Consider the following 27,921-nt stretch of genomic DNA (forward strand, 5'->3'; position numbering starts at 1 on the left):
AATTTTATCATAGCTTTCGCTTGTTAGTCACCTACTCATTGTATTTGTATTTCTGGAGTCTTTCCACTTAATTAGAATTCTATCAGCCCTAGCGTAGTGTGACGGCTTACATGTGAGACAATAGTCCACGATATGTGTGCCAGCTCTCTTCCTAAACCAGTGACACACTGCAGGCTCTGAATTATTCACAGCGTGCGCGTGCGCCGCTACTGAGACCGACAATATCCTATTGTGCTAGATTTTCTTCTCACGTGCGTATCCTCGCACTGTTTGAGCAAACCATGTGGAACACTTACATAGTGACCTGTCAGGGTCAGACAGACAAAGTTGATAAGTATATCAGATATGTGTACCAAAGCTCCGCCATTGAACTATTTTAGAAAAAACATCACTGATTCCAGACACGATTTATGATCGCACATCATACATAACAATAAAACTATGTCTAACAGCTAAACGAAGTACTTATGGTAAAGAACTAACAAGAGTTAACGTTTCCAGAATTGCGACTTTCACAAAACCGGTAGATAATTTCCGTGATCCGTAGTTTCACATGTAGTAATGTGATATTGTTGGAGTTAGCCGTGAATGTGCGAGATAAAGTAAAGAAACCTTTACGTTTCCATAAAAGAATGGAACAGTCTCGGCGAGTGGCCATTACTGGTGTTGCAGCATTAATTCCTCGCCGCCGCACAGATACTTATCGCTTAGATAATGTTTTTTCTAACAAGTAACGAGTAACCGCAGGACCGGAATGCGGGCGGCCTCAACTGCCTGCTCGTAAAAATATGGATTACTTTTACCAACAACGCAGTAGGAAACGTAGTAAACAACGTGCTTCTGGAAAACTTGGTCAAAGTACAAATATTTCCACTCCTTCAAAGACAAATTTATCCATACCATTTGATACAGGAACTTGTAAAAGTTTATCCATGTCAGAGTTTATCAAGTTAGATTTGTGGTGAAAATATTTGTAGTAATTAACATTAGCAAACATTTTCTAAATATCGACATCAAGAGATAATATAATCAATCAGCGTTAGATGTAGGTCGTAGCTCTAACATCCTTCTTTAACATCCATATAACATGTTATATTGCCGTATCTCGCCAACAATGTGACACCTTTACAAGCTCCATATTTTACCGTAATTGGCTTGTCTCAGCGGCCGGACGCAGTACCAGCAAATTAATGAAACATATAGATGCGCGGTGCAGTTAGCGGGCGATACGTGGAGGTTTCAGAGGTCACTTGATACATCGCCACCAGGTTTACGATGGCCCCCGGCATGTTTATTGTGCGTAATCTCTCGGGTACCTGCATCAGCTCGTAAACATCTGCTGCAGTTACGATTACTGCACGAATTAACTCGGGAGCATAGCTGTAGCGCCTAGTTAAATAGATCTTGTCATTTTTACTATTTACATCAAGTAATTTTTGATGCTAGAAATCCGAATTCCAAACATATAAAATGGGATACTATCTTAAGTTAATAAATGACAGGATCAGATACATGGTGTCACTGCTATGTTGCTCCCACGGAGTGAAACCAATCCTCCTTGATACATTTGCAGACATACCAGCGCGGCTAGATCATTACTACATTCTGCATCATTTACATAAACGTTTCGTGACAATACGTAACGCCTGCTTCAATTAACAATGCAGTCTTTGTGTTTATGACTCGATCACATTTCCGCCTAAGTTGGCGTTCTCTTATATCTGATGGAATGGTGGATTTATGGCAAGGGTTTAATTGTTTATTGAGCTTTACATCTGCCATCTGCTGCTCATCATCATACTGTTTTTATCTCTTCAGTCCTAATTTTCTGTCCTCCGAGTGTGTGCTTAGATTGTCTAGTACCTAGCTATTGCGTGAAATTTCCAGAACGTTATGGAAAGCAAGTATTCGCGTTTGGTTCTCATTGAGCGCAACCTTGCGACAAGTGCGTACGCGCACCTAGTTGCTAGACCGGTCCCATTGTGAGGCGTGATCGCAATCTGCGCGGGCGCCGATTGTTGTACTCGTGTTTGTTTACACTCCGCTACAGATTGCTAGATCTGTGGTATCCTTTAGCTGCTAATCTAACGGTGCTTAAATCCTTGTTAGGCGTTTTAACAGAAGACATTCGAACGTCAGTTTTCTTTATCCTAGTCTTAGAGATAGATAGGATGACTTCTTCATTCATGGATACTCAGCTCTGCTGTATAATTATGAACACAATCGATGAAATTAACAAAGTGGGTTAGCTACAGGCAAATATTATTCGTAATCAATAGAAATTCTAATGAACACGGATTTTAAAATTCGGCACAGCAAAGTATCAGATATCCAACCTAACCCGTTGACACCTCTAACAGTAAACATGTCCAAACAAACGAGTTGAGAAAGAGGAACAATAAACGGTCATCATAAATATTCAAACAACTAACACAAATTAGTTGTCTCCGACTTTCTTTTCACTTTTATCGGAGTCCCTCGAAACGTTGCGCCGGCGTCCACAATCATGTGAAAAGTGAACGTCGTCACAAGGTCACGGAGCGATGATCTCCTCGAATAATGTACCCAGTTGCTGGTATAATGGTTACCGGGTCAGTGTCCCACGTCCCCAGCTCACAGAATTATAATTACCGATGCGTTTCTGACATTGTTTTGCAAAGAATTTGTGTGTTTTTGAAACGCGCGCCTTACTTTTGTATAAAACGAAAGCTTTGAGAAATGTGAGACGCTTGTCGCGGCGGCGAGACACGTGTTCTACTGGGTTAATAGATAGGTATTAGGTGTCTGCTTGTACGCACTATTTATCTTTGTCTTTGTGGAGAGTATGATGATATTAGGAGTGAATTACATAAGAAGTAGAACTGTAGAACCGAAACAAAGTTAGGGCTTAAAACTGCTCAAATTAGCCAAGTCTCGTTGTTCGTGTTCTAAACAATAACCAGGACATTGGATGTGCCTTACATTGTTGTAGTCGTAGGTACGTGGGTTCAAGCGAGTACAACTAGGTACCTATGTAGTGTAGTACCAAACATTGCAACGTCGTGTTTTGCAAGGTAGTGCACGTACGCGGCCGACCTGAACACACTCAATAGGCAATTTGTAGGTAAACTGTTAGTAACGCCGGCTTTACAGTGTTCTACTGCCAGTGCTATAAATATAAGTAGCACGTCATGATATAACACTGAAGGTGGGAAGAAACACGATCTATTTCTGTTTTGAAGAAATTAATATTTGATGGAATTCCACTCGACTCGAGTCCGCTCCGATATCGCACGATCGGCGCGCTAAATGTTAGCCAGCCTACCAAACAATAAATATTCATCCCACACGATTTCAATCAAAACAACATTCTATTAAAATTCCTAATCCACGTAATAATTTAGCCAATTTAGTTTGGAATGTTGCAATTTGCGCGCACTCGCAGTTTTTGCAATAAAAACTAATAGTGATCTCGCCATGACTTCTTGTGGGACATAAATCAGAAGTGCCGCCCTCTGGCGGAGGGGGCTGCAACATGTAGCTGTGTGTAACGGGACACATACCGTGTGTTCACCTGTGGGACCGACAGTTTACAATGTGTACTCAGTTTTCGTAATTGAATTTGTTGCAATGTTGCACAATAGATGCTAACTCCTATAGGAATCTAGCTGTCTTTAAGCTTTATGGATATTTTCTAAAATATTTAGCATTTAGCTTCAAGCTTTTTAATGAATGAAAATGAGTTATCTTCAACATTACTGTTTGTAACCTAAGAACATTGACAGCAACATTATTTTACTGTATACTTAGGAATAACTAGAAATAGTTACGTTATTATAAGCCATTACGGCTGCATAGGTAATTATAATGCTTGAACTCGATGACCAAACATGGCGACCGTAACTGCGCGAACATAATCGTAACCCGAGCTAATGGCAGTTGCAATGGTATAAAGAAGGTTCAATGTAAGTATTTAATGGTTAGTGGAATACTAGAGCACGGGTATTGAGCAACCATCTTGTTTAATTAGTATGTTGTGACATCTCTGCGCTAGATATTAGCCTGCTCATAGTTATACTAATTGTTTTAAGCTAGTCTTTCTAGATTTAGTTCTATAAAACGTGATCTTAAAGCCGGGTAATATCGTTGTCAGCGTTAAAATATTAATTCCGTGCTATTTCAAGCTTTTCAAAGTCAATATACCGATGTACTTAGGTGTTTTATTTCCACTATAAAATCAGTATTTCATTGACGAAGTAAGCTTACTGAGTCTAAGTACATAAATAATATATTCGCGGTGAATGAAGGTGCTGCGCCGGCGCGTAAGGTCGGCCGGTCGGCTGCGCTTGCGCAACGCGTGTCGCGCATCGCACGCATCTGCAGATTGCACAGATTTACGTGAGTACTGAGTATTGAGCACCTCTTCTCTGGGTGCAGCAACTACGAGATCTGAATGCAGCTTTTGTGTGCAATAGTTATTGTAACTTACTTTATATTACTTGACCTGATGAATGATGAACAGATGTTCGAAACTACATCGTTACCGTATTATAATGCTTATGTACTTCCACAAACAAATCCAAGTCCATTCAATACGTGGGACATTCAAATATTGACTGCAATTTAATGACCCACTTGGATTTGTTCATTACAAATGTTTGCACGGCCGCGGCCGGTCCCATCACGATGCTCACTCGAAATAGGTTTCGTAACTTCGCTAATATTTGCTGGGAACATTGCGTTGGTCTCCTTCAATTAGTATATGTATTTAGTTGACGTATTATAATTAAGACATGAACATGAAACTGCCTCGTTGGCCGAGTGGTTGCAAGTGCGAATGCCGGGCAAGGGGTCTCGGGTTCGATTCCCGGGTCGGGCGAAGTATTACTGGGCTTTTTTAGATTTTTCGAAATTTTCTAAGTGGTAGCACGGAGTCTGGGACCTACAATAAAAATTGTGAAACGTGTATATGGCAATAGGCTACCATACATGGAACTTAACAATATTAATTGTGAAAAGTGGGTGTACACAGTGGCATTACGTGTCATAATGTGCACCTCTGCCTACCCCTTCGGGGATTAAAGGCGTGACGATATGTATGTATCTACATGAACATGAAATATTTCAATGGTCGCCCGAGTCTGCTCAGAATGCGGATGTACACTGCCCACTGTACAGGCGGAATGCGTCGCATACATTACCATAGCTCTATAAATTGTCTATGACTGCACTTGGCTCTATGTTTAACACTTTCGCTGTAAAGATGGCGGGCGATGTTTCCTCTATTTCCGAGATCTATTGCGAGTTATTTGAGTCACTTAAAAGAAATTAATGGCCGTGAACGAAGATATTTATTAATTAATACCTACATTGCTGTGCATTAACGATTACGCTTGTAAAAGCACTTCAGTAACTGAGTTTCTTTTTTTATGGATTGCACTTATACGTAATTTGTTTATATGACTTTATAGGAATTTTATAGCCGGTGCTGGTGCTTATATGAATATGTTATTTAATAATGCATTATGTAATCACGAAGATGGTGGAAAATAATTGCTTTGAGATGCGCATTATTGAGATTTAAGGAAAGTTTGATTTCATAATTGATAGGGTAGAGACAACAATAATAACGGATAATCCAATCAAAAGTGACAAAACTAATATGTACCTACGCCATTTAGCATTTTAGAAAAGCCAACAATAAAAGAACGCGACAAGATAGTTGTCTTTCTTCTTTCCTCTTACCTATCTACTTATAGTTACCCACAACTTAGTTAAGTAATCAATGATAATTGAATTATCTAATAAACCGCCTCCAACTATTAGTTAATTACAATGTATTTGACAGTTCTATGTTGGTACTGCGACCGGAAACAGGAACCGGGTTGTGTAACATAACCGCACCGAGCACCGAGTGATAACCGGTGACACCCAGCGTGTTACCGCGGGCGTTGCGCAACCGTCGCCGCCCGCCGCCCGTTGCTAGGCAACCAGTTTGTTTGAGATGAAAGTAACTTTCAGCCGTGTAATGTTGCGTTTCAATTTGTTCAGTCAATACCCTCACTGTTTGACTGTTTACAAGTTTGATAATATTTACTGTCTACAAGTTTTGTGCAAATTATTATTAAACATCTTCCTATAATTGTTTGCTAGAATTATAAATAACTAGCAAACCCGGCGAACTCCGTTTCGCCACTAATGATTTTCCCTGTTTCTCTTGAATTTTTCATTTTTTTTTTTGCTATAAACCTCACAGAGCCCGAGACTTTTCCAACGAATGCAGAACCGAAGAAATCGGTGCTTTCTGAAGTTATAGCGTCAGGAAGGAAAACCCGACTTATTTTTATATTATAGATTAAATTAATATTGTGGTAGGTAGGGGTAAACAGAAATAATGACATTTAGCTAATTATCATTTGGTGCGGGTCACTGGCCATTTAATCCTTCAGGATAGGCAACTTAAAGTACAAGTTAATAAAATAAACTCACCGGGTGCTAGCATGTCTATGGGCGTACCGCAGGGCTCAATACTAGGCCCATTCCTATTTTTGGCATATATAAACGACTTGCCCCATTTATTTCAGAATGAACCTCATATGGTATTGTTTGCTGATGACACATCATTAGTTTTCAAAATAAATAGACGACAAAATAATTATGACGACGTAAATAATGCTCTAATGAAGGTTCAAAATTGGTTTACATCAAATAACTTAGTATTAAATGACAAAAAGACAAAATGTATTAGATTTGTTTTGCCAAATGTTAAGACTAACCAATGCGATGTATTATTAAATAGTCAGAAATTAGAATTTGTAAAAGAGACTACTTTCCTAGGAATCACTGTAGATGACAAATTGCAATGGGGTCCCCACATTACATCGCTAGCGGGACGATTGAGCTCTGCAGCTTACGCTGTCTGGAAGATCAGACAGCTAACCGACATAGGCACGGCAAGACTAGTGTATTTCAGTTACTTCCATAGCATCATGTCGTATGGCATTTTGCTGTGGGGACAAGCTGCTGATGTTGAGTCTATCTTTATCCTACAAAAGCGCGCCGTCAGAGCTATTTACAACCTAGGTCGTCGGGAATCTCTTAGAGATAAGTTTAAGGAGATCAATATTATGACCGTTCCATGTCAATTTATTTATGAAAATATTATGTATGTTAGAAAAAACCTACATTTGTTTGCGAAAGTATCTGACAGACACAACTATCAAACTAGACATAAGGATAGATTAAGTCAACCATTTTTTAGATTGTCAAAAATAAGTAAGTCATTTATGGGATTCTGTGTTAAATGTTATAATAAAGTTCCAATGGAAATACAGAATCTGAATGAATCAAAATTTAAACTATGTATTAAAAAAACGTTATGTAGACAAGCATACTATAAAGTAAATGATTATATAGAAGATAAAAATGCTTGGAGGCAAGCTGGTCCGGCTCCACAGGATAACGAAAAAATGTAGTAATATAACCATGTTATTTCGATGTGTTCTGTACTTTATACAATTATTGTAAATGTGAGAGCCCTGTAATTAACTGAAATCAAATTAGACTAGTAGAATGCATTTATGTCAGCTTGGAGTTGTCATGCTCACTCAAAAGTCTCATTGGCGGTGGCACGGGCATTGGATCGCTCGATTCCCTGCAACATGGTTGAGTTGGGCGGTGCTGGTGTACGTGTCATGTTCGTGAACGGGCGCTGTCAACTGGGACTGGTCAGCTCCGGACTGCATTAATTTTTATTGTCCTCTAGGTTATTTTCTTTTTCTGTCGCTTTGACTGTATATTAGTTTTACATTGTTCTCACATAGCTGAAGTAATCGAAACAATGTAACCAAAAATTGTATTGTAAATCTGATTGAAAAAGAGTAACCTATGGAGTTTCTTGCTCGTTCTTCTCCATAGGAATCTACACTTTGGAACGAGCAAATAGCTTCACTAGAGGACTGACCGACAGACAGACGTTATTAATATTATTATATTTGCTTTGACGTTCAAAAGTGCCTTCCTGGTCTATTTGAAATAAATGATTTTGACTTTGACTTTGACTTTGAATCATAAATGCATAATGGATGCTTGAATCCATTACCTAACTCGCTTCCTCTCCAAATAGAGATAAAATATATCTTCCTTATACATCTTCCTACGTAAGTATTGTAGTTTATGTTCTCATAATAACACAAGATGTATCGGGTCTATCGAGTCGGCCATAGAAGGTGAGCCTAAACAATGTATTATAACAATAAAACACAATAAAATGTATAACTTTCTCTAGCGGACACTAGTTTGTGTGAAAGTGAGGCTGGATCGACTATCGACTGTCGACTGTATCGAGTGTATCGGACTGATCGGTCGAGTGCCGCGGCGCGAGCGATGGATCGACATACTACGATGATACGAGATAAATATTCATACTTATCTTATCATCTACAAATTATAAGTCATTAAATAAATATAGTGCATTCATTATATTGAATAGCCATCAATATGTTTTGCACTCGTCTTAGGTAGGAACCCGGCTTTTAAATATTCTTAAATGTCAGTTCATAGCGTACTCAAATAGTGAATTATCAAATACTAAAACTAAATGCAATCGTTCTTAGTTCTTAGTATAATAGATAAGATTTACTCAACCTATACAATCATACAATAATATATTGTATGGGGAACGGCCATGAGGCGATGACATTTACATTACACAAACAAATTATGCCGCGAGCAGTTTTCATATTTCTCACTCCTGGGGCTTACTCTAATTCAACGAAAAACGAAGTTTCGTCCGAAATTTCGCAGATTTCGTACTACAATTCTATTTATTGCGAACTTTCGGGAACCAAAATGAACGAATGAAATGAAGACAAATAAATAGGTTTTGATATGAAATTAAAAATAAAACGTTATTTCAAGTAATTCTATTAGTAAATCAATAAAACCTACGGCCGAAGATTAAACGAAACTTCGGATTCGAGAACCGGAGTAGGCGGGCCCCTGTTGAGATATCGGCATTTTTATTGAAGCCCCATTCAATCCTGTATCCATAGTACAAGTCTGCTTTACGTTGAAAAAAACGAAACGAGAGTGCGTTCGACTTTCTGATTGGTTGGTTTATTCGTAACCGCCAATTAAAGCACCGAACACGCTCTCGTTTCGTTTTTGTTCAGCATAGAGAAAACTCATACTAAGGGTTCTGGTGTATGTAATTATAGTATACAAGTCAATCTTCGGCGTGACCTCATCTATCACCGTGAAGACAATCATGTCGGCCACTGACCAGTCGGGCCGCCAGCAGCCTACCAGTCCATGTTGCACCATAGAGCTGCGGTCACCGGTAATGGTGGTCGATGGTGACCTCTGCTATTTGCTGGCCGTACAAGGCGTTGCCAAATATAATCGTTGCACAAATACTCTCAGTACGGTCAACAAATTAATTTGGTGATATAATTAGCTCTCATACATAGCGGACCTCGCTAAAAATAAACATTTATCTTGATTACAATCTGCGTAATTTCATAATAACTGCAATACGTACGTAAACGAACAATGAAAGTCCATTAAAGTATTTGTACGGTGACAAACAAGTTCTTTTTTATGGAATGCCGGTAAACGAGCTGAAGTATCACCTGATGGTAAGCAATCGCCGTCGCGGATGGACACCCAACACACCAAAGGCGTTACCGGCCTTTTGGGGGTTAGGAATTTAAGGGTTGTCGGGGAAATCAGGGATTGAGAAGATTGGAATGGGGCTTCCGGTAACCTCACTCACACAACGAAATACAATGCAAGCGTTGTTTCACGTCGATTTTCTGTGAGGCTGTGGTATCACTCTGGTCGAGTCAGCCCATTAGTGCCGAAGCACGAATTTTTCATTATAAACAATCGCGTTTAGCATTATAAATAAATAAAGATTAGAATTTTACGACAAACATATAATTATATTCATCGTTCTCAATTCTAGTCTAATCGTTTGATTAAAATGTATCGTCTAGCATATATAATATATGTAGAATATAGAAACAGGTAGATCATTAATTGCGAGCGATTTATTTGATCAACTTTCCTTTATAACTGTAGTGTGTGACGTCACGCGTCGACCTGCCTCCGTCTACAACGTGAACATTGAATATGTCATCCAACACCGGCACTAGATGTTGTTGGTACATGGGACGTTACACTTGTGTACCTAACTGTCGTACTCAGAGACATTATTTAAAATATTCCTTAGTAACGACTTTGTTCCGAAAACAATTACTAAAGACTGGGTAAGTAAGCACTAAATGACTCTGAGTACGGTAGACCAGTGCAGATACCTCTAATAAAGGTAAAAAGTAATAAGTAATGTAATAGTACGGCGGCTACATTTTCTGATTTTGCACTTAAGTACAATATTTTTGTCTAGATACGGTAACTGCAGGTCCAATGACACTGCATCCGTGTTAAAGACAGAGGTTATGTTATAGGTATGTGTGTATATAGTTTTCCTTGGTAATTACAAGTAACCAATTTAGAATGGTATTTTCCCAGCCAGGTCGCGTGATTGGGAAACTACGCGTTTCCACGATTCACGCAATCGGAAAATATACGATAAGAATTGTTAATTATAGCAATGTTTTCACATGGCGGGTGTAATGCGAGCTAATGGAATATAACTAACCTGGCAGGAACAACAAACGAAGTGTACAGTGATCGTAAATTACTCAAAAATCCATTAACTATATACTATGTACATTACGTTTCAGATCATCAATTGTACATTACATATAACTAATAATCACATCTAGTATTTAACATCAATGTGAATTGTAGTGCGTAAAAAAAGTAAAACTTTCGTAAAACGTAATAAGAATGCAGTGCGACGTAAGTTTTTGTCTGTCTGTACGTTACGGGGCGCGTGAGAAGTTGTCGGAGCCGCGAGTTACAGGTGCGGCGCGGCGCATGCGCAGCGCTGCTAGTAATGTCTCATTATTGTTCGTTTATTGCTCTTTATTGTTTACTATTGCCACAATATTGTGTGACAATGGCGAAGGCAGACCATGCCGTGAATGAGCCGCGACGTGCAGCTTATTAAGCCCTATAATCTCCATGTTATTAATTGAATTAAAGTACCTAGTTAAGCAGAATTTCCCTTCGTCACCAGTGCAGACAATGGTTGAAATAAAATAAAATAATAATTATTGTCACTGCTTTTCACAACATCGTTGTGATTAGACTAGACATTAATTAACTTGTGAAATGTAATTAGTGTGCACCCGCTGCGCGCTGCTCCTGACATGATGACATTTAGAAACAATAAATCATGAGATCTATCCCAATGTCAACATGTTCTACTCAGCGATCGATATTTACTGTAGCATTACGAAAATCGATTTAGCCAAAAACTCGATTATTTAATGTAAAGCTAATTTTGAGATAAACGTTCTACTTGATGTTGCAATGTGGTACCGACGTAATTATAGTGCAGGAGCTAGGAGCCAGTGCTTGTACGTGACATTAAAGGCACGTAATGAAGCAATTGTTCTTTGGAAATCAATTCAGACTAGCATAGCATAGCATAGTACCTATTTGCTACAGCGCTGATTAACAAAATAGTTAATTTTTATCTTTTTTCTATCAAACATAATAAACAGTAACACATTCTTATTTATCTAAACCCGTGAGTGGCATATTGTTTCATTAGGGTCAGTCATAGGTTTCTATTATAAGTATACCTGTACAAAAATGAGATTTCTAAGGCCTATAAAGTACGTGGTTGTGGCGTATGGCGCAGTGTTCCAGAATGTGGCAGGCGTGTGCGGAGTGCCGGTGAAAGGGCCGGCCCTCCGCCACTCCGCCAACTGAGCCTAGATTGGACACGTACTCGGTACAGGCCCATGGTAAAGCACTTGTTTACTAACTCATTTGTAGATACTTTACACACATCTCTTTACATACATGTCAACTGCCTAAGAGGAACCTAGTTGTTAAGTGGTACAATGTCATTCTTTCGAGTTGTTGTTTGTTGTTCTTAAGTCTATTATGTGCGTAGCTGCATCATGTTTGAAAAGATTGTGATTCCTCAGACTTAGTTTTCTTTGTCTATTTTCCGCTACATTTGTTTTGTCGGAGACCTACTAATGCGTGGACTTTTGTTTATTGACGTGTTTATTGGGCATGATGAATTATGATGATCCGCGATAGATTGCAAAATATATTCGAGACAAACCTGTTAATTTGTTTTGTTTAATGTGGAAATCGTGTCGATGTTGAAGGTAAGTAGGTAATAGACCTACAACGTGTTTGTTTAACCTAATACATACGTCACACGACATGACGTCAGACTTAGAGAGATGGTCCCTACTTAGCCGATTCAACCTTAGTATCCATCTTTATCTTAGTATCTATGCGAGAGCTGCATAAAATATGTTTTATGCCTATGGACAAAAAAGGAATTTTCTAACATAACTAACAAAAAGATGACAATACTTCTTCTAGAATGCGAGTTTATTTCACAAATAGTATAAAAATATACAAAAGCTTGTGTTACCGCCATTACAGGGGATCGTGACTGGCTCAGCAAATGTTTCACAAACACAGCGCACGGAGCGTTTTGTTTTACTTTAACAATATAATACGAGTCGGTATGTACCAGTAACTATCCTACTGAGACCTACTGACTACTGACTACTGAGCCTGCACATTTACACACGGACAGGCGATCACGCGACTGTGATGAGAGCAGAAATTTTGTGAAACATGTTAATGAAAGTTACGAGTAAGTTCAAGATTGTTAGATTGTCTGAAATTGATCATCAGTAGAGAAGCTTTAACATATCATAGTGAAATGTGAAGCATTTCCTTGATTTGATCTGCAATTTAAGTGTGGGAGAGCCTTACTTCTCTCTCTTACACCGGCCTCACAAAAAACCGATATAAAACAACTTGCTTTATATTTCGTTGTGTGAGTGAGGTTACCGGAGGCCCAAATACCCCCTTCCCAATCTTCCCAATCCCCGATACCTCAATAACCCTTAAATTCCTAACTCCTAAAAGGCCGGCAACGCACTCTGGTGTTTCTGGTGTTTATGGGTGGCGGTGATTACTCACCATCCGGTGACCCGTGTGTTTATCGGCTTATACCATAAATAAAAACACGTACACTACGTACATATATATACTATTCGTATACTTAGAGCCGAACATCGTGTGACCAAATCAACTAATCCAGTAACCTGTAATTTTCCAAATTTACGCTCTCCCACGTAACGTGTAATTTTTCTCTGTACATTTAAGAAGACCCGTAGTGTCTCTTATTACCTATTACGGCTGCAGTGTACCTCCCTCCATAAATATTTGTTTGAACTTCGGAATAACATTTGTAAGTTTCGAAAGCTGTAGTCGCGATTTTGACCCGCGCAGTTAACCTTTGGAACGACATCGATCAGGCGCTCGCGATTAGTTTCACATGGAATTTTGTGCAAATGAAAGTTTGGCTCAGCAGTAGTGGCGGTGACGTGTTTACACGTAAGATGTTTACATATGTATACATTCTTTGGTGTGGTTCATACCTGTAATGCTTTGACTGTCTCACTACGTAAAACTTTATGAGGAGTAAATTGTACCTGGCATACTGAAATACATAGTATTTAATTTTTTTCTTTATAATAAATCTTTGAACTAAGCTGCAAAATATGAATAGAAAAAAGCTTAACCACAATCTGATTACATAAAACACAAAATGCAAACTCATAAAACATAAATACAGATTAATGCATTGGCGCGCAAAAACTGCCGCATCAGGTGCATGCCGCAGTGCGCAGGCGCACGGACGCGCACCCACCGGCAACTCTTGCGCAATCAAAGATCACAACTTCATAAGTCATCTGCAATAACGGTCAGAGTGCGATTGTTCGCCGAGGACTCTTTTGTCATACACTCAATGTTTTGTAACATTTGTTCGCAACTGCAGCAGTGCGCAGTACACAGTACACAGTGTGCAGTGTGCAGTGTGTCCCGCGCGAGAACCAACACTTATTGTTGATGGCGAGAGAAATGTGCATGAAACGATTCATTTTATGACATTTCTTGCCAAAGAGAATTGTCATTAACCCTATTGTCTGCTGGCTACTGCGCAACTTTACAATACGTCGTAAATAACGATTGGTTGTCTATTTCGTTTCAATCCTTAGTTACTCACGGAGTGACTGGCCTCGCGCATCGTGCGAGCTTGTTGGTAAAACTCGGTTATCTCGTGGTCAACTTTTTAGTAAAAAGGAGGAGCACAGTTTATGTATTTGGCACGCAGATATCGCGGGTCAGATGTGCGGCTATACATAGAAACACGCGTAAATCGTCGGCCTCTGCGCCTATACAGATATAATAAAGCACAGTCTCTTGGCACCGATCAGACGTCCTCATTCGAAAAACTTGATAATTTGAACACACGAACCAACTACAGTTATAATAATAATACCATTCAAATCATTGACATTTTGTTAATATCCATCAAATAGCAATGATCGTTCCATACTGTACTATCAGCTAAACACGGTATTGTCTACTTTATGTACGAGATTTTAAGGAGGAAAATTGTTTGGTCGGTATTCTTCGGAGCTTTTCGGCAGTAAGAGATGAAAATAAGTTGTATAGTAAATCTATCATTAGCGTAATGTGAACATACCGTTGTGGTGCTGTGGTGGTTCACGTTTTATTTTGTTTAATTTCAGTGAACTATGATGGCGGACCACGGCGCAAGGTTCTACCAACATACATATAAATTGTTATAGCTTTTTAATATCTTATTTAGTTTACTAGGTCAAATATTCAATACTGATTTTTAATTTAATTCTGCCCAGACAGTAAACAAGTCGTTTAAAGTTAATAAGTTATAATCGTAGCTATTTATAACTGGTTCGCCGAGCTTGTTGTAAATGCAAAATATTCGCCTATACAGCCTTTTTAGGAGTTAAAAAGTAGTTTGCAAATTCCACGAATATTTTGAGAACTGATTTTACCCTTGACCTAAAACATGACGTATTACTAGAGGTTCGTAATTAAATCATTCATACAGAATTACGACATATTTTGTAATTTTTTTATCTACTTTACAACTGCAACGAGCCAGACAACGAGAGGTGGCCAGTAGCATCCTCTATAGCGACCTAACTCTGATTCTACATAACGTGAAGGAGATTGTGGCAAAACTCTTTGAAGAACTACTTAGTGTTCAGTAGTGGACGTATTCAGGGTTGCTACTTAACGTTTGTTCGCGAACGTTCGTTGTTATCCGACTGTGTGAACTTATTCCCTAATCATAAAAGTACACGATGTACTTCAGAGCAGTAATCAAATGTTTCGCCAGCTCTCCACAAAACACGTGTTTCTAGGAAATGTCGACACAGACGGCGCGTGCGCAGTGCGCACTGTGGGACTCCATGTTGCAGTGGTGGCGCGGTTCCCTGCGGTTTTTTATCAACGCGTGCGCAACTCTTGCCCAACGCACACCGACACAAACCGCACGCTTTTTAGGACATAATTGTACTTTTCCTGTGGGTTGCCCTACTGTTGGTAATGCTACATTCATTACCTATATGAAGAACTTTATTTCAATGTACTCACTTAGTAGCTGTTGATATATTTCGTTGTGTCATTAATGACTGCAATTACTTACTGCATGTATCTAAGTGGCTGTCATCAGCTGTGTACTTACCTGTAACAAATAATAAACAAATTGGTTATTCAATAGATTACTAACACACCTAGTACTACAGGTACATATTCACACCTCAATAAACAGCAGTACGAGTGTACAACTGTATACAATTACAGGTTGCAAGCTGTAATTATTGTTTAAAAACGGTTTTCATAACAAAACTTTCTTGATATTTTCTTGATTAATTAACAAGTTGGAAACATTTTAACTATGTTTTTAAACTGTAGAGGAATCAGATCTACGTCGTACTTAAGTTTATGTCTAAAAGTGTATTGTTCATCTCGAGTGTATCTAAGTACAAGAGGTCCCATTGATCTCCGGATGACAGAAGTATGAATTTTTTTAGTTTCCGATAATTGCACCGAGTCTAACAGGCCCGTCCCCATTTCACAAATACAGGATCAACGTAACTGGTGATAAGTAGATTAGTGTTTTATCTACCCCCTATATACAACGTGTAACAAAATACCCGTATACATCAAGAAGTCCTGATGAATTCTGGTTGAATAGAATCTCTACACAAAGTTTCAGCTAAAAATACGTTTAAAAAAATTTGTACCAAATTCTTGGTATCGCATAATTCTTGATTTCAAATCATAAAAACGTGTCACAACCCTGCAGGGATCACTCGCTAATCTTACGAAACATTTCTTCTGTCAATCGTGCAATTGATATGTATACCCCTTTTTGTTACACGTTGTATAAATCTCCCCTCTATTAAATACAAGCTTGGTATAGTGACATGTCCACCCAGCCCGGTAGACTACTGTGCGCCCTATGCAGTATAGTAGCAACTCCCGCGCAGCTGCAGGTACACTCTCGCTGTAGAAACTGAAAGCTGCCGGGTGAGTGGTGACGTGCTGCGCATACGCACCCCGCGCCCTCACACCTGCGCGCGCGCAGCCTGGTTACTCGCGTCAAAACAACACTGTTCCAGGTAATGTGCTGCCCACTCTGCTCGGCTCTAGAAATGTGACCTGATTTCGTTCAGTTTCTAGTCATTTTCTTTACTTTCTCCAGATTTTAAAAGAGTGCGTTTTGTGGTAATGGCGATTTTAAAAAGGGTTTTAGTAATTGTGATGTGTCCAGTGAGCTATTACAGTGAGTAGTCTAGCAGACATCTGTGGGATGGCTCATTAAAAGCCAGCCAATTATAAAGTTTAGTACAAGCTGGTAATTTTCTAGCAATGTCCAGTAATCGTTAAAGCTTCGTACGTTTTCTTATGTGCGAGACTTTCTATGTATGAACACGTATCGCTTTCCCGGACCGAATGGCCGCACTTCCAAGAATCCAATACCGGTCTGCTGCCTCCACCACGGCCGGCCGCCTGTGTCAAGTCTCTCCATACTGCATACCGCAGGGTGCAACTACTCTCCAATAGAAGAGCTAGATGAGCTCTCTGATTTGGTGATAGTTAAATCCACCCAAAACATAAATGTGAAAGGATGCCAAGTTCGATAATATTGGAATGCTTCGCCTATAAAAGAAGTGAGATCTAAATAAGTACCAAGTTCCATACACAGACCTCAGTTAAAAATGATATAACAAGTTGGCAAGTTTTCACACACTTTGTTATAAACCTACTAAACGCAATGAGTCAAGTATATAATTTTCTATTAAAACTTGCCAAGTTATATCATTTTTAACTGAGGTCTGTGTATGGAACTTCGTACTTATTTAGATCTCACTTTTTTATAGGCGAAGCATTCCAATATTATCGAACTTGGCAATCCTTTCACATTTATGTTTTGGGTGGGATTTCATTTATTTTTGTAAGGTTTATTTTCTTTTTTTCTTATTTTACTTTACTTTGACTAAATACAAACCTTCGTAACGAATTTTAGGTCGGTACGACCATTGGAAGATATAGATATTTTTTTTGTTTTAGTTCCTTAGGGGTATGAATTTACACCTTCATTATTTTTAAAAGCAACTCACACTTGGCCATTTTTAGATTTTTTCCTTTACCTTGACCTAAACACCTACCTCCATGCCAAATTTCAAGTCAATACGACCATTAGAAGTGGTCTAGGTTTTTGATGAGTGAGTGAGTCAGTCAGTGAGTGTATAGTAAAAATAGCGATTTTCTGACGTCAATATCTCAAGATCTACAATAGGTACATTAATGAAATTTTGTATTTTAGATAAGTAAGTAGATCTCGATATTTCCACTAGAAATTTCATATGCGTAGATAAAATAGATTTTGAGTTATAGGTGGGTCGAACTTGGCCCGAAATGGTTCGTGTAATATAACCCACGGCCGGTGTGTCGGTTTTTTTGCTCGAACTTGGCGGACACACTGCCGTGTGTCTAGATCATTATTTCGTCACTCTGCGCCCATGAAGATGTTTGTATCAATATATTTCACGGTAAGTTTAGGCACTTACAATAATTACAAATGACATGTAATCCAAAACAAATAAAGAAGCTGTCACAATAGTCGCAAAGATCTAAGATATAAAGGAATTAGTCAACATTGAACAATATTCGATGACAAAACTAGCGAGAACTAGACCAGACACACAATATTATCATAATCTGACGTTTACAACAATAGAGCAAAACATGTTATTGTTCAAATTAAATATACCGAGCGTTACTAGTATGTCCAAATTATACCGATGGCGGACCGACAGTATGGTTAATGGTTATGTCAAAACAACAAAATGGCTGGCATCGTTCCGTGTTTGATAATAATTAGCGGTTACGCAAAATTAATAAGATTAGTCGCGGGCCACCGCCGCCGCGGTGATTTGCCGGAAAATGAACGGTCACTAAGACAATAAATACTGTTTATGTAAGCAACTGGTGACTGTGGGATTCGAGAGGCTTATCGACACACATAGGTTACGCAGCGAGAGCGCGAGGATGGCAACATTGGTCACGGGCAGTTAGCGCGGATTATGTGCGCTGTACCTACATATATGTATACATGGGAACTTTGGTAACATGTCATAAACTAAAGTTAGTCAGCGTGGACAATGACTTATACTTGTGTCATAAGAACTCAATAAATATCTACCTGAATGGTCATAACAGCCAAAATATTCGACGACAATAAATGATCAAATAAAACATAACTCAGTCAGACTCCAAATAGGAACACTGTAACGGTTTTCTGTGATTTTCTGTACGAGAAAGGAAACGGACAGATTAGTGCAGTGAACGGATATGTCCTTACCTCCTTATGTATTGGAAAACCATTGAGTGAGCTAAGTGTGTCAGACCTTTCAAGGGTCATAGACCCTGAGGCCTTCGCACACGCGTGCAGTAGCCAGGACACACATCATGTTTTTATATCACCATTGTGTAATTAGTCACAATTAGCGACACAATGATGGCCACACATGGCCCTTTGTGCACAGGTTTTGTGACAACCGATGAATGGGAGAGAAAAAGCGTATAAATGATCAGTTAGTGGGAGGATGCTGGGTAGCTGCGATGATTGTTTGATTGACGCGCGGCTGTGGAGATACTTTAGACAAGATGTAGAGAATTGATTATTGTAGTGATTTCAAACTACAGAATGCGAATTCACTGATCGCCTAATAAGTGAAGTGATGGCAAAACGTGGAGAATGCCAATTTGCTAGTGTTGTTGGATGTTGTTTCGCAGTGAAGCAATGAGATGTCGGTGCCAAAGAATATGTTCCAAAACTGCACCTTGCATTACATCGCAGACGTGACTAGACTCAGTGCCCACACCGCAGTACATTTCCTGCCAGTGGAGCACTTGGTAACGCGGTGTTTTAGCTCTACGAGTATTTAACTGTTTCGGAGCTGCAATGTAACGTATGAATGACAACGCGATATGTCTGCGTTTGAATAGCTGTATTGTTAGAGTCAGTCAATAAAATGTTGTAGTACATTAATCTGTTGGTATTTCGCAATAAAAGTCGGAAATGAAGTGAGACGGAGCATCATCCTCGGCGGTACAATTAAGATGACAATCATTGAAGATGTCCCTCGCGGAGACTTTCCCAGCGGCGCGGGCCGTCGCCCTCTATTGTTGGGCTGATTTGTTGGCTCCGAGCACGAACACACACTGACTAGACTACTGCACGAACAGCTCTTCAGATGTCTGAGTGTACCCTGCAAGTACTAAGTCCCGCCTGAACAACAGACACATTACATTCTGTAGAACTCTTCCTAGTAAAAATATACCAGCTTGCATAGTTATTGCGTACAGTTTTAATGGATGTTTTGAGCGCATTTCACAGTAGTGAGGGTCACGGCAACGCAGCCTACAACATTGTCGGTATATTGCCGTGTAGTTGCGCGACGCTGCATTTTCATAATGCACGTGTTGCAAACCGCGGCTGGCGGCGGCCGCTGAAGAGTTTACGAGCAAATGTTTACACAGCGCGTGTCGTAATGTGCTTCAATTAACTTGGATACAGGCACGATTTAATTACGATAACAATACTTTATAATGATTCTCACTCTTCTATTTTTATGTTTCATATTGAGATGGAATTAACGGAGCGTGGCAAGTTCTCCAAGTATGTACAATTGTACATAGTTACTGACATGTGGAATATTCAGTGTAAAGTAATAAATCGAGGAAATCTTTACTTTCACAGATAAGGAAGAAGCTCAGTATTTTGTATGTGTGTATGGTGAATATGGATTTATGTGTGCGGGAGACAGACAATGGCTCTATAACGACCACATCAAATCCAATAATGGCCGAGTAAATGATTTGCTAATAAACTACAACTGAGAAAGTGCTGTGAAGAGGAATTAATTGAACGCAAAGGTCGTGAAAGCTGACGTTATGAAAGAGGAACCTGCGGCACACGGCACGCGGTCCATACATAACGTGACAGTGTAGGTACTGAAGAGAAATGCTTCAAGCACGATGAGTCAGCAACACCACTCGTACTTGTAGCCGGAGCGCCGCGAGCCGCCGGCGACATGCAACGAGTGAGGTCTGTGAGGCCTGGCACCTCCAGCCTCGCCGGCCGTGGAGTTCCACCGCAGCAGGTTGCGTAACCAACACGCAAGTCCTCGAGCCTGTCGCCCAATCAATGTACACTTTATCTATTGTGCATTTGTTGTTACAACAAATAGCTTAAAAATAATAAAAAAGTAAATACAAATGCTCTTGTGCTTTTTGTGGCTAGTTGTTAGATTGGATTGTTAATTAGCGACTGGACAATGTTGCTGCAATAGTACGAGTAGCAGCGGGCATTGAGAGTGGTGCAAAATCTTGATGTGGTAGTGTTTTATTTTTATTCTTCAACAAGGAATTCAGTTTCCAGTCATTTGATAATAAGATCTCCGACCACCGTAAGTGCGGGTCTGCGGACGGTGAGCAAGGGTAGCTCGCCGCCCGATCAGAACCAGACCCGTGCGTACGGCGCGTCGCGTTCCGCGCGCGCCTCAAAGAGCCATCAGACCACCACAGATGGGGCCCAGTAGGGCTGATGTCTAATCCGGAGCTGCGGACCACGTAGCAGGTTTACCGGGGCTCCGGTTCGAAAAGCAGGAGTAGGAACGCGGTGGTTTTTACTCAGTAAGAGTCTGACACTCCCTCTCGCCTCGCCCAAGGCGGGAGAAGTCAACGGATGATTTTCCTCCCTCAAAAAAAAGTCATTTGATAATTAAATACGTCACGTACGTACATAAATTAAAACGTGACTGCACGGTTAGTGCGGTGGCTGGGCAACTGGCTGCCGCGCAACGGGTAGCGGGTTCGATTCCCGCACGGAGCAACTCTTTGTGTGTGATCCACAAATTGTTGTTTCGGGTCTGGGTGTCATGTGCATGTGAACTTGTATGTTTGTAAACGCACCCACGACACAGGAGAAAATCCTAATGTGGGGCAACGATTAAAAAAAAAAAAGAATTCAGTTTTGTCACGAAGTCCACCACGTAACGACATAAATAACTCGTCCGAACCAACGAACAGCTCTCTTCTGTAACTTCCTCAAAAATTGCACACTCGTACCAAGTGCACAACACACATTACATAACCATGTAAACATCCGGTCTGTGCATCAGTGTGTGTCAGTACTGACTGTCCCCGTCGGTCAGTCAGTCAGTCACTGCTGACCGATTGAATCAACCGTCTGACGTAACACTTGTTTTGTTATAACACAGATCATCTTGATCAATCCTGTATTTTTTTTTTTTTTTGAGGGGTGAAATCATTCGAAATCATCCAATTAGGTACTTCTCCCGCCTTAGGGGAGTGTCAGACTCTTACTTACTAAAAACCACCCCGTTCCTTCTCCTGCTTTTCGGGCCGGACCCCGGTAAATCCGCTAGGTAGTCCGCAGCTCTGGATCAGGCACCAGCCCTATCCTGTGCTGGCTTCACATTCTACTGTCGAATAGTATTGTGAGCGACTGATGCTGTATTAATTTCAAAGTCAGCTCTTCGGGTAGCTCGCACAAGATGCAAGATATTTAGTAATGTATGATCTCAGTCCAGTCCTATTGGAGTAAACTTGAATGATAGAGAGACGTTTTTATGAATCCAAGCCAGTGATGTAGCAAGTTTCATGTGGTTACAGTCGCCCTCGGCGGGGGTAGCAGCGCAGCACGTGCCGGCCGTGGGTCACACACGAGCGGCGCGGGGCGGCTGCCCGCTGCCCAGCGTGTGTAATTGTGTGGTTTCTCCGGCGATCCGGTGAAAGTGGTGTAATCGCCGCGTTTCTACCGACCCGCACCGGCGGAGCCCGCCCGCGCCTTACTATAAACCACTTTTTTCCATTAATTCGCAGAAAAAGGCTATGTGGTGCAATCTTATCGGAACTACAGGAATTAGACGTGAAGAAGGTTTTCAATCTGAACAGGTTCAGATTACCTGGTAGACAACGTTGTCTACATTCAACGTTTTCATTATAATTAATTAAAATTTCCGATTTGATTGAAAACTAGTTTGTAAAGGAAGTCAATATATATTTACATATAACATTAAGAATACAAATGTATTAAAAAAATGTAAATCTAATCAGAACAACTAAATATTTAATCTATTAGTATAGCGCGCAGTATGAAACGACAGTAAGTGTTGACAGTTCAGTAACTGTGTGGTCTCTGCCTACCACCGAGAAGTCATTCCATGATACCTCTCGTGGTAGACGATAGTATTGTAACTGACCTATATTATATTACGTACACAAGTACTCGTGTGGCTATGTGGTTTATCTAGGAAATAAATGGAAGTTGCTGTTGTCTAGCGAGTGAAGTCTAATATACTTTCGGATCACATTAAATATGTATCAAATGTCCACAATAAAGATGATTTAATTTAGCATGAATGGTCTCCCATTCTATTGAATTAAAATAAAAGATCCGTCAATTACACGATTCGTTAGATTCAATTAATCCACAAATGTATACGCTTTTGAAACGACAATGGAAATGTTCTTTATGCCTTCAGTGAAGCTTTGTTTCTGGTACATCTAAGTTACATTAACACGATTTGATGTTTAAATAATCAATAGTCAAACTACTTAATCAGTTATTACCTACTTAGCCTTACATTTGGCAAATAGATTCTTTACAAACAAGTCTCAAGGGCTAACCCAGTAATGTATCATTGTCAGAAGCAAATAGCTTACAGACATCGGGTCGGCGGCCATTGTGTACCAAAACGGGCATGCAACGGCATGCAATGTAGAAAGCACTCTTACCTCCCAGGCTGCGAAATTAAGATGTTTCCATTACAATTGCAAATGTCGGGAGAAAGCAAAGCCCTACTGTTTACATATAATAACTGCTCCGTATGTATTTATGCTGTACGTCCGTATGTCCGTCCTCGTCGCAATGTTCCTGAGATTGACAGGCGGGACCGCGGGACAGCACATGTCTGTGCGGGCTATGGTAATGTGTGGCTCGCCGTGATGCAGGGAGCGAGGCTGTCGCTGGGATTATGTTATTAGGATAATTTATTGTTTGTACTGGATTTCATATAATGTGGAATCAATTATTCTGGTTGGTTGTGACTTTGTGACATGACTTTCTGTATCCATTAACTTTTTATATCGCATCCATGTTGTACACGACTACAGTTAGACAGATCATAATTTAATATCCCTAGTAGCAAAACGTTTATTAGGTACTAAAAGCAATAATTTCACAACAATTACGTACAGTCACGGATCCCATCCGATACCAGTGTACACCATAAACCACCATCGATCGATGAAATAAAATAAAATGAAATCCTTCCCACAAGTCGCGGAAATGCAATCATTCAATACACGAACAGAACACGTCCTGCACCATCCGCGGCTGCACAACTAAACCTGACCTCTCTGTCTCCTGTATAGCTCCGTCCCTCTTTTGCAATCGTCGGCTCCTTTGATATGGTCGCTAATAGCATCGCAGGGGAAACGTGCGATTATAGCGTTAATATGAGGAATCTAAGCTACCGTCTGTTTGTCTATCACTTGTATGTATGTATGTATGTATGGGACAGTATTGGCACTCGCGCTGTATAGGATTCCTTGGCGATGGATTTTCTGCAATTAGCTCGACCGCCGCGAGAGGAAGTGCATCTTTAAGAATGAGTATAAACTGAACAGGTGCCAGATACTTTTATAATTATATAAGATTTTTGTTCATACGAGTATGTGAGTACAAGAGATCAATTCTACCATGTGACATAATTGTACAAATGCGTCAACCACGACTGCGCCCTGATACAATCAGCTGGATGGAACACCGCGGGTACTCGGTGCTCGGCGCCACATTAACCCAACCTCTGTAGCGTACTAATCTCTTAACTTCATAAATTCAGCATCTTCGCTCCAGTTACCATGACAACGGGCACGCAGCCCGTAAATAAATGCACCATAATCTAAATACCAACTATATTGCGAGGCACACAGAGTACATTATCGAACGATGTTCAGATGCTGATCTGAATGATGATGACAACTGGAAGTATGCTCTAAATGAGTGACGATATGGTTTAGTTTTATGTGCGGTGGAATCTAAATAATTGTCAAAGAGTGCGCTCACGCACTGCGCTCTAGTTGGGAGCGGCGGATGCGATTATAATTATTGTTTTAATTGTGCGAACAGAGCGCTGGCGCTGGCATTCCGCTGGTGTATGTATGTACCTACGAGATGGCACTCCGACACCGTGCGCTTAAATATGGCAGCCATTAATACATGGGAATATACGAACTACTTGATAACAATCTTACAAAAACAAAAGCGCTACGATTACTTTTTACTTAAAGAAATAATTCGAATACAAAAACTGTGTGCGCACGCACAGGCTGGGTGTATACTGAGAACAGTAACTTTTTACTTTACACGCAACAAGCAGGTAATTATAACAACACCAAGTTTAGAACCCAGGAACGACTAACACAGTGAAGCAAGCAGTGCGACAAACACTGGGCTGGGCAGAGTTTGGCAGCCGACAGCTTGTGCTGCGGCCGCGCCCCGCGGGCACGGAATGTGGCACAAGGATGGACAAACTTCGAGAAGTTCTTCATAGAGATTTACTAGATTTCTGGCCTACAATATTTGGACTACAAGCTCACGTTACTCCATTAGAATGTAGTTTCAGATAAATATTTAGAATTTTAATTTTTTTAAAAAAATTGCGTCCATTATGATGACCATTACGCTGTTGCAACGAATCTGAGATGTTTTTGAAAGAATGATGTTTCTTTCTCTACTTCACAGAATCTATATATAGTTTGTTCAGTAGCACCTATAACACATAATCTATCCTCTAAGGATCGATACTGGGCAGCTTTAGATCACGCGCAGTGAGTGAGTGAGGGCGCGCCACACCTCGCGGGTAACGGCCGGTATGTGGCACAAGGATGCCACTTACTTCGACTTCATGCTGCCTCATGCTCATGAGAATAATCACACGTCCACTGTACCGCCTGACAATATTGTTCGCACTTCAATACATATCTACTTCGTTATCTACACCAGCGGGAAATCAAACCTGTGACAAGTTACAGTCAACCAAATCAAGTGCAGCTAAATCAAGTCACATGTGACCCACTTATAGTGGCCCAGGTTCGACCTCCATTCACATAATTGTGCTAAAATATTTCCGCGGATAGCACACGCCTCAGCCTGACATTTAGCATAAAGTAATATTTCAAAAGTGTGTTGCCAGCCTCGCGAATGTTTCTGCTAATTTATATTCAAATTGATTCTCAATCAGTCGGATACTAGTTGTGGAAATGTCGAAATACATTTGATGTGTGATTGATAATAATAATTAACAATCGGAATCAATCGATAAATCATGATCGAGGCTAGTAATTAGAAGAATTCGTGCCAGTTATCTGATTGCATATTAAATGAAGTGAAGCAATGTACGCGCTGTGTCAATAACTCTGTATCGAGTCTGTCACGGAGAAGGGTGTTGTTGAATACTTGTGAGCACTAGTTTATGTGTGATAACTGATTATTGCCACCACCATATTTAAATACGTCACGATGGTGACGTACTTAAATAGTTAGACTAGATGTAGTCTAACAATTAAATAAACCAGAACAATAGAGAGGGACATCAAGCAGTAGACACGTCTAGCTCGGCAGAACATATTGCCGGCTGATAGTATAATTATGTAGATAAGACGTGGATTGAAACAAAAGAAGTGATGGCCGGTCGCAGTAATGCGGTGATCGGTTACAATCAATGAAGCCGGTAATGAAGGCTCGTGCGGTGTTCCGGCGCAGCGGCCGGCTGCGCGGGCGCATAGCGGCGCGCTTTTTGTTATCGTTCCGCTCTCATACACACACGCGAATTCTTCGCCGGGCGCTGCGCAGGCGGCGCTGCATGCCGCGGCCATCGATATCTCACAGACCACTACTTGATACTTTGTTTATGACGACTCTATCTCATCTTCTAGCTTTGTAAAAACACCCGGGTTGTCTATGGTCAGGGCATGGCTAAGTTCCGTTGCTAAATTTTGAAACAGGAGTCAGAATCATTAACCTGTCCAACCCGACGGGCCAATAACTGTGACCTGTCTCGGTGAGCGAGCAGTCCGAGCAGCGCGAGCAGCTCGTCACTCGTCTATTTGTCATAGCGGTGCTACTACCCGCTGTGATCTGTGATGTCATCGGCATCAGTGTGATGACCACTATGTCTCAGGGTTCTAACTCTGGGTACCGCCTAAATAAACGCGGTTCTTGCCTAGAGATAAATGCTGCATCGTTTTTGTTTTATTTATAGTCGTTATCATCGTTTTTGTTTATAGTTCGCAGTCAGTGTAAAAATAATAAATACTTCGCTTGAATCTGTAACTGAAACTACGAAACTGCTGAAACATCCAATTTCAATTGCTTAGTACTTTTATTGTGAAATAATATCTCGACAACTTTTCCTCCGTGACAACCCTAGCGCTGTTCAATGGCCAGTTGACGAAAGTGAGCAGTTATTGTGCGTACGCGCAGCGGCTGAGAGTGGCGCGAATTCATTACATATCTCTTTTTGTGCCGTCTCCTCGAGTTATTGCTTTGTAGTCTGTAACCGTGAACCAGATGTATATAGTATATAGTATAGCTGCTAAAGTCGTGACAATTTTACTTCATCGCGGACAATAAGTTGGTCATCATGATTTGAAATGGTAAATACAGTATAAATATAGTATAATAATACGATACTGAACAATGAATCTAATCGCTGAAATAATGTAATTAGGTAAACTGTGACAAAGTTATTTGATACCTGCCGTGTTGAAGTGAGTGACCTCAAGGTTAAATTAGCACATTGACAAAAAACTTATAGGGTTTCGTATATAAAAGGAAGTATGTATATTTTTAGAATGAAACTACATCTTACGAGTTGAGAGCACATTATAAAGAGCAACGAGCTGGATTATGTTAACCATTTGATAATATTAAATTAAGAGGAGGAAAGATGACGCATGCTGAAGAAAATAAAATAAATTGTTTGCACAATTTTATGAAAATGCAGACGGTCGAGAGATTGACAGTGACACGGATGTAGTGGCCACTGACGTGAAGATAAGCCTATTGTTAACAAACATATGATTTTTGTTCGAGTTTAACTCATATATGTATAACGTATGTATTGTGTAAATGTAAGTAAAAGTGTAAATAAACGCAGATTATCAATTAGATATTTAAGGATTGTTTACATTCAATGGACCCACGCAATACCCTGCAGTTGACTGGCAGAGAATGTATTCAGCATTAAGCTCGCCCATGCATGATATTTGTACCAAAAGTGGTTTTAATAAAAAATATAGTTAATTCTGTAATAATCTTAACGCTATTCT

The 27,921-nt window shown here is 40.2% G+C and overlaps 1 protein-coding gene across 2 annotated transcripts in view; it reads right to left on the reverse strand.

The window, feature by feature from the left end:
• The window catches only part of LOC118264514 (uncharacterized), a 48,997-nt gene that overhangs the window by 3,174 nt on the left and 17,902 nt on the right, over positions 1-27,921 (reverse strand). The gene's annotated exons all lie outside the window — the stretch shown is intronic.

The sequence above is a fragment of the Spodoptera frugiperda genome, chromosome 26 (genome assembly GCF_023101765.2).
Source record: "Spodoptera frugiperda isolate SF20-4 chromosome 26, AGI-APGP_CSIRO_Sfru_2.0, whole genome shotgun sequence".
Classification (NCBI taxonomy): Eukaryota; Metazoa; Arthropoda; class Insecta; order Lepidoptera; family Noctuidae; genus Spodoptera; species Spodoptera frugiperda.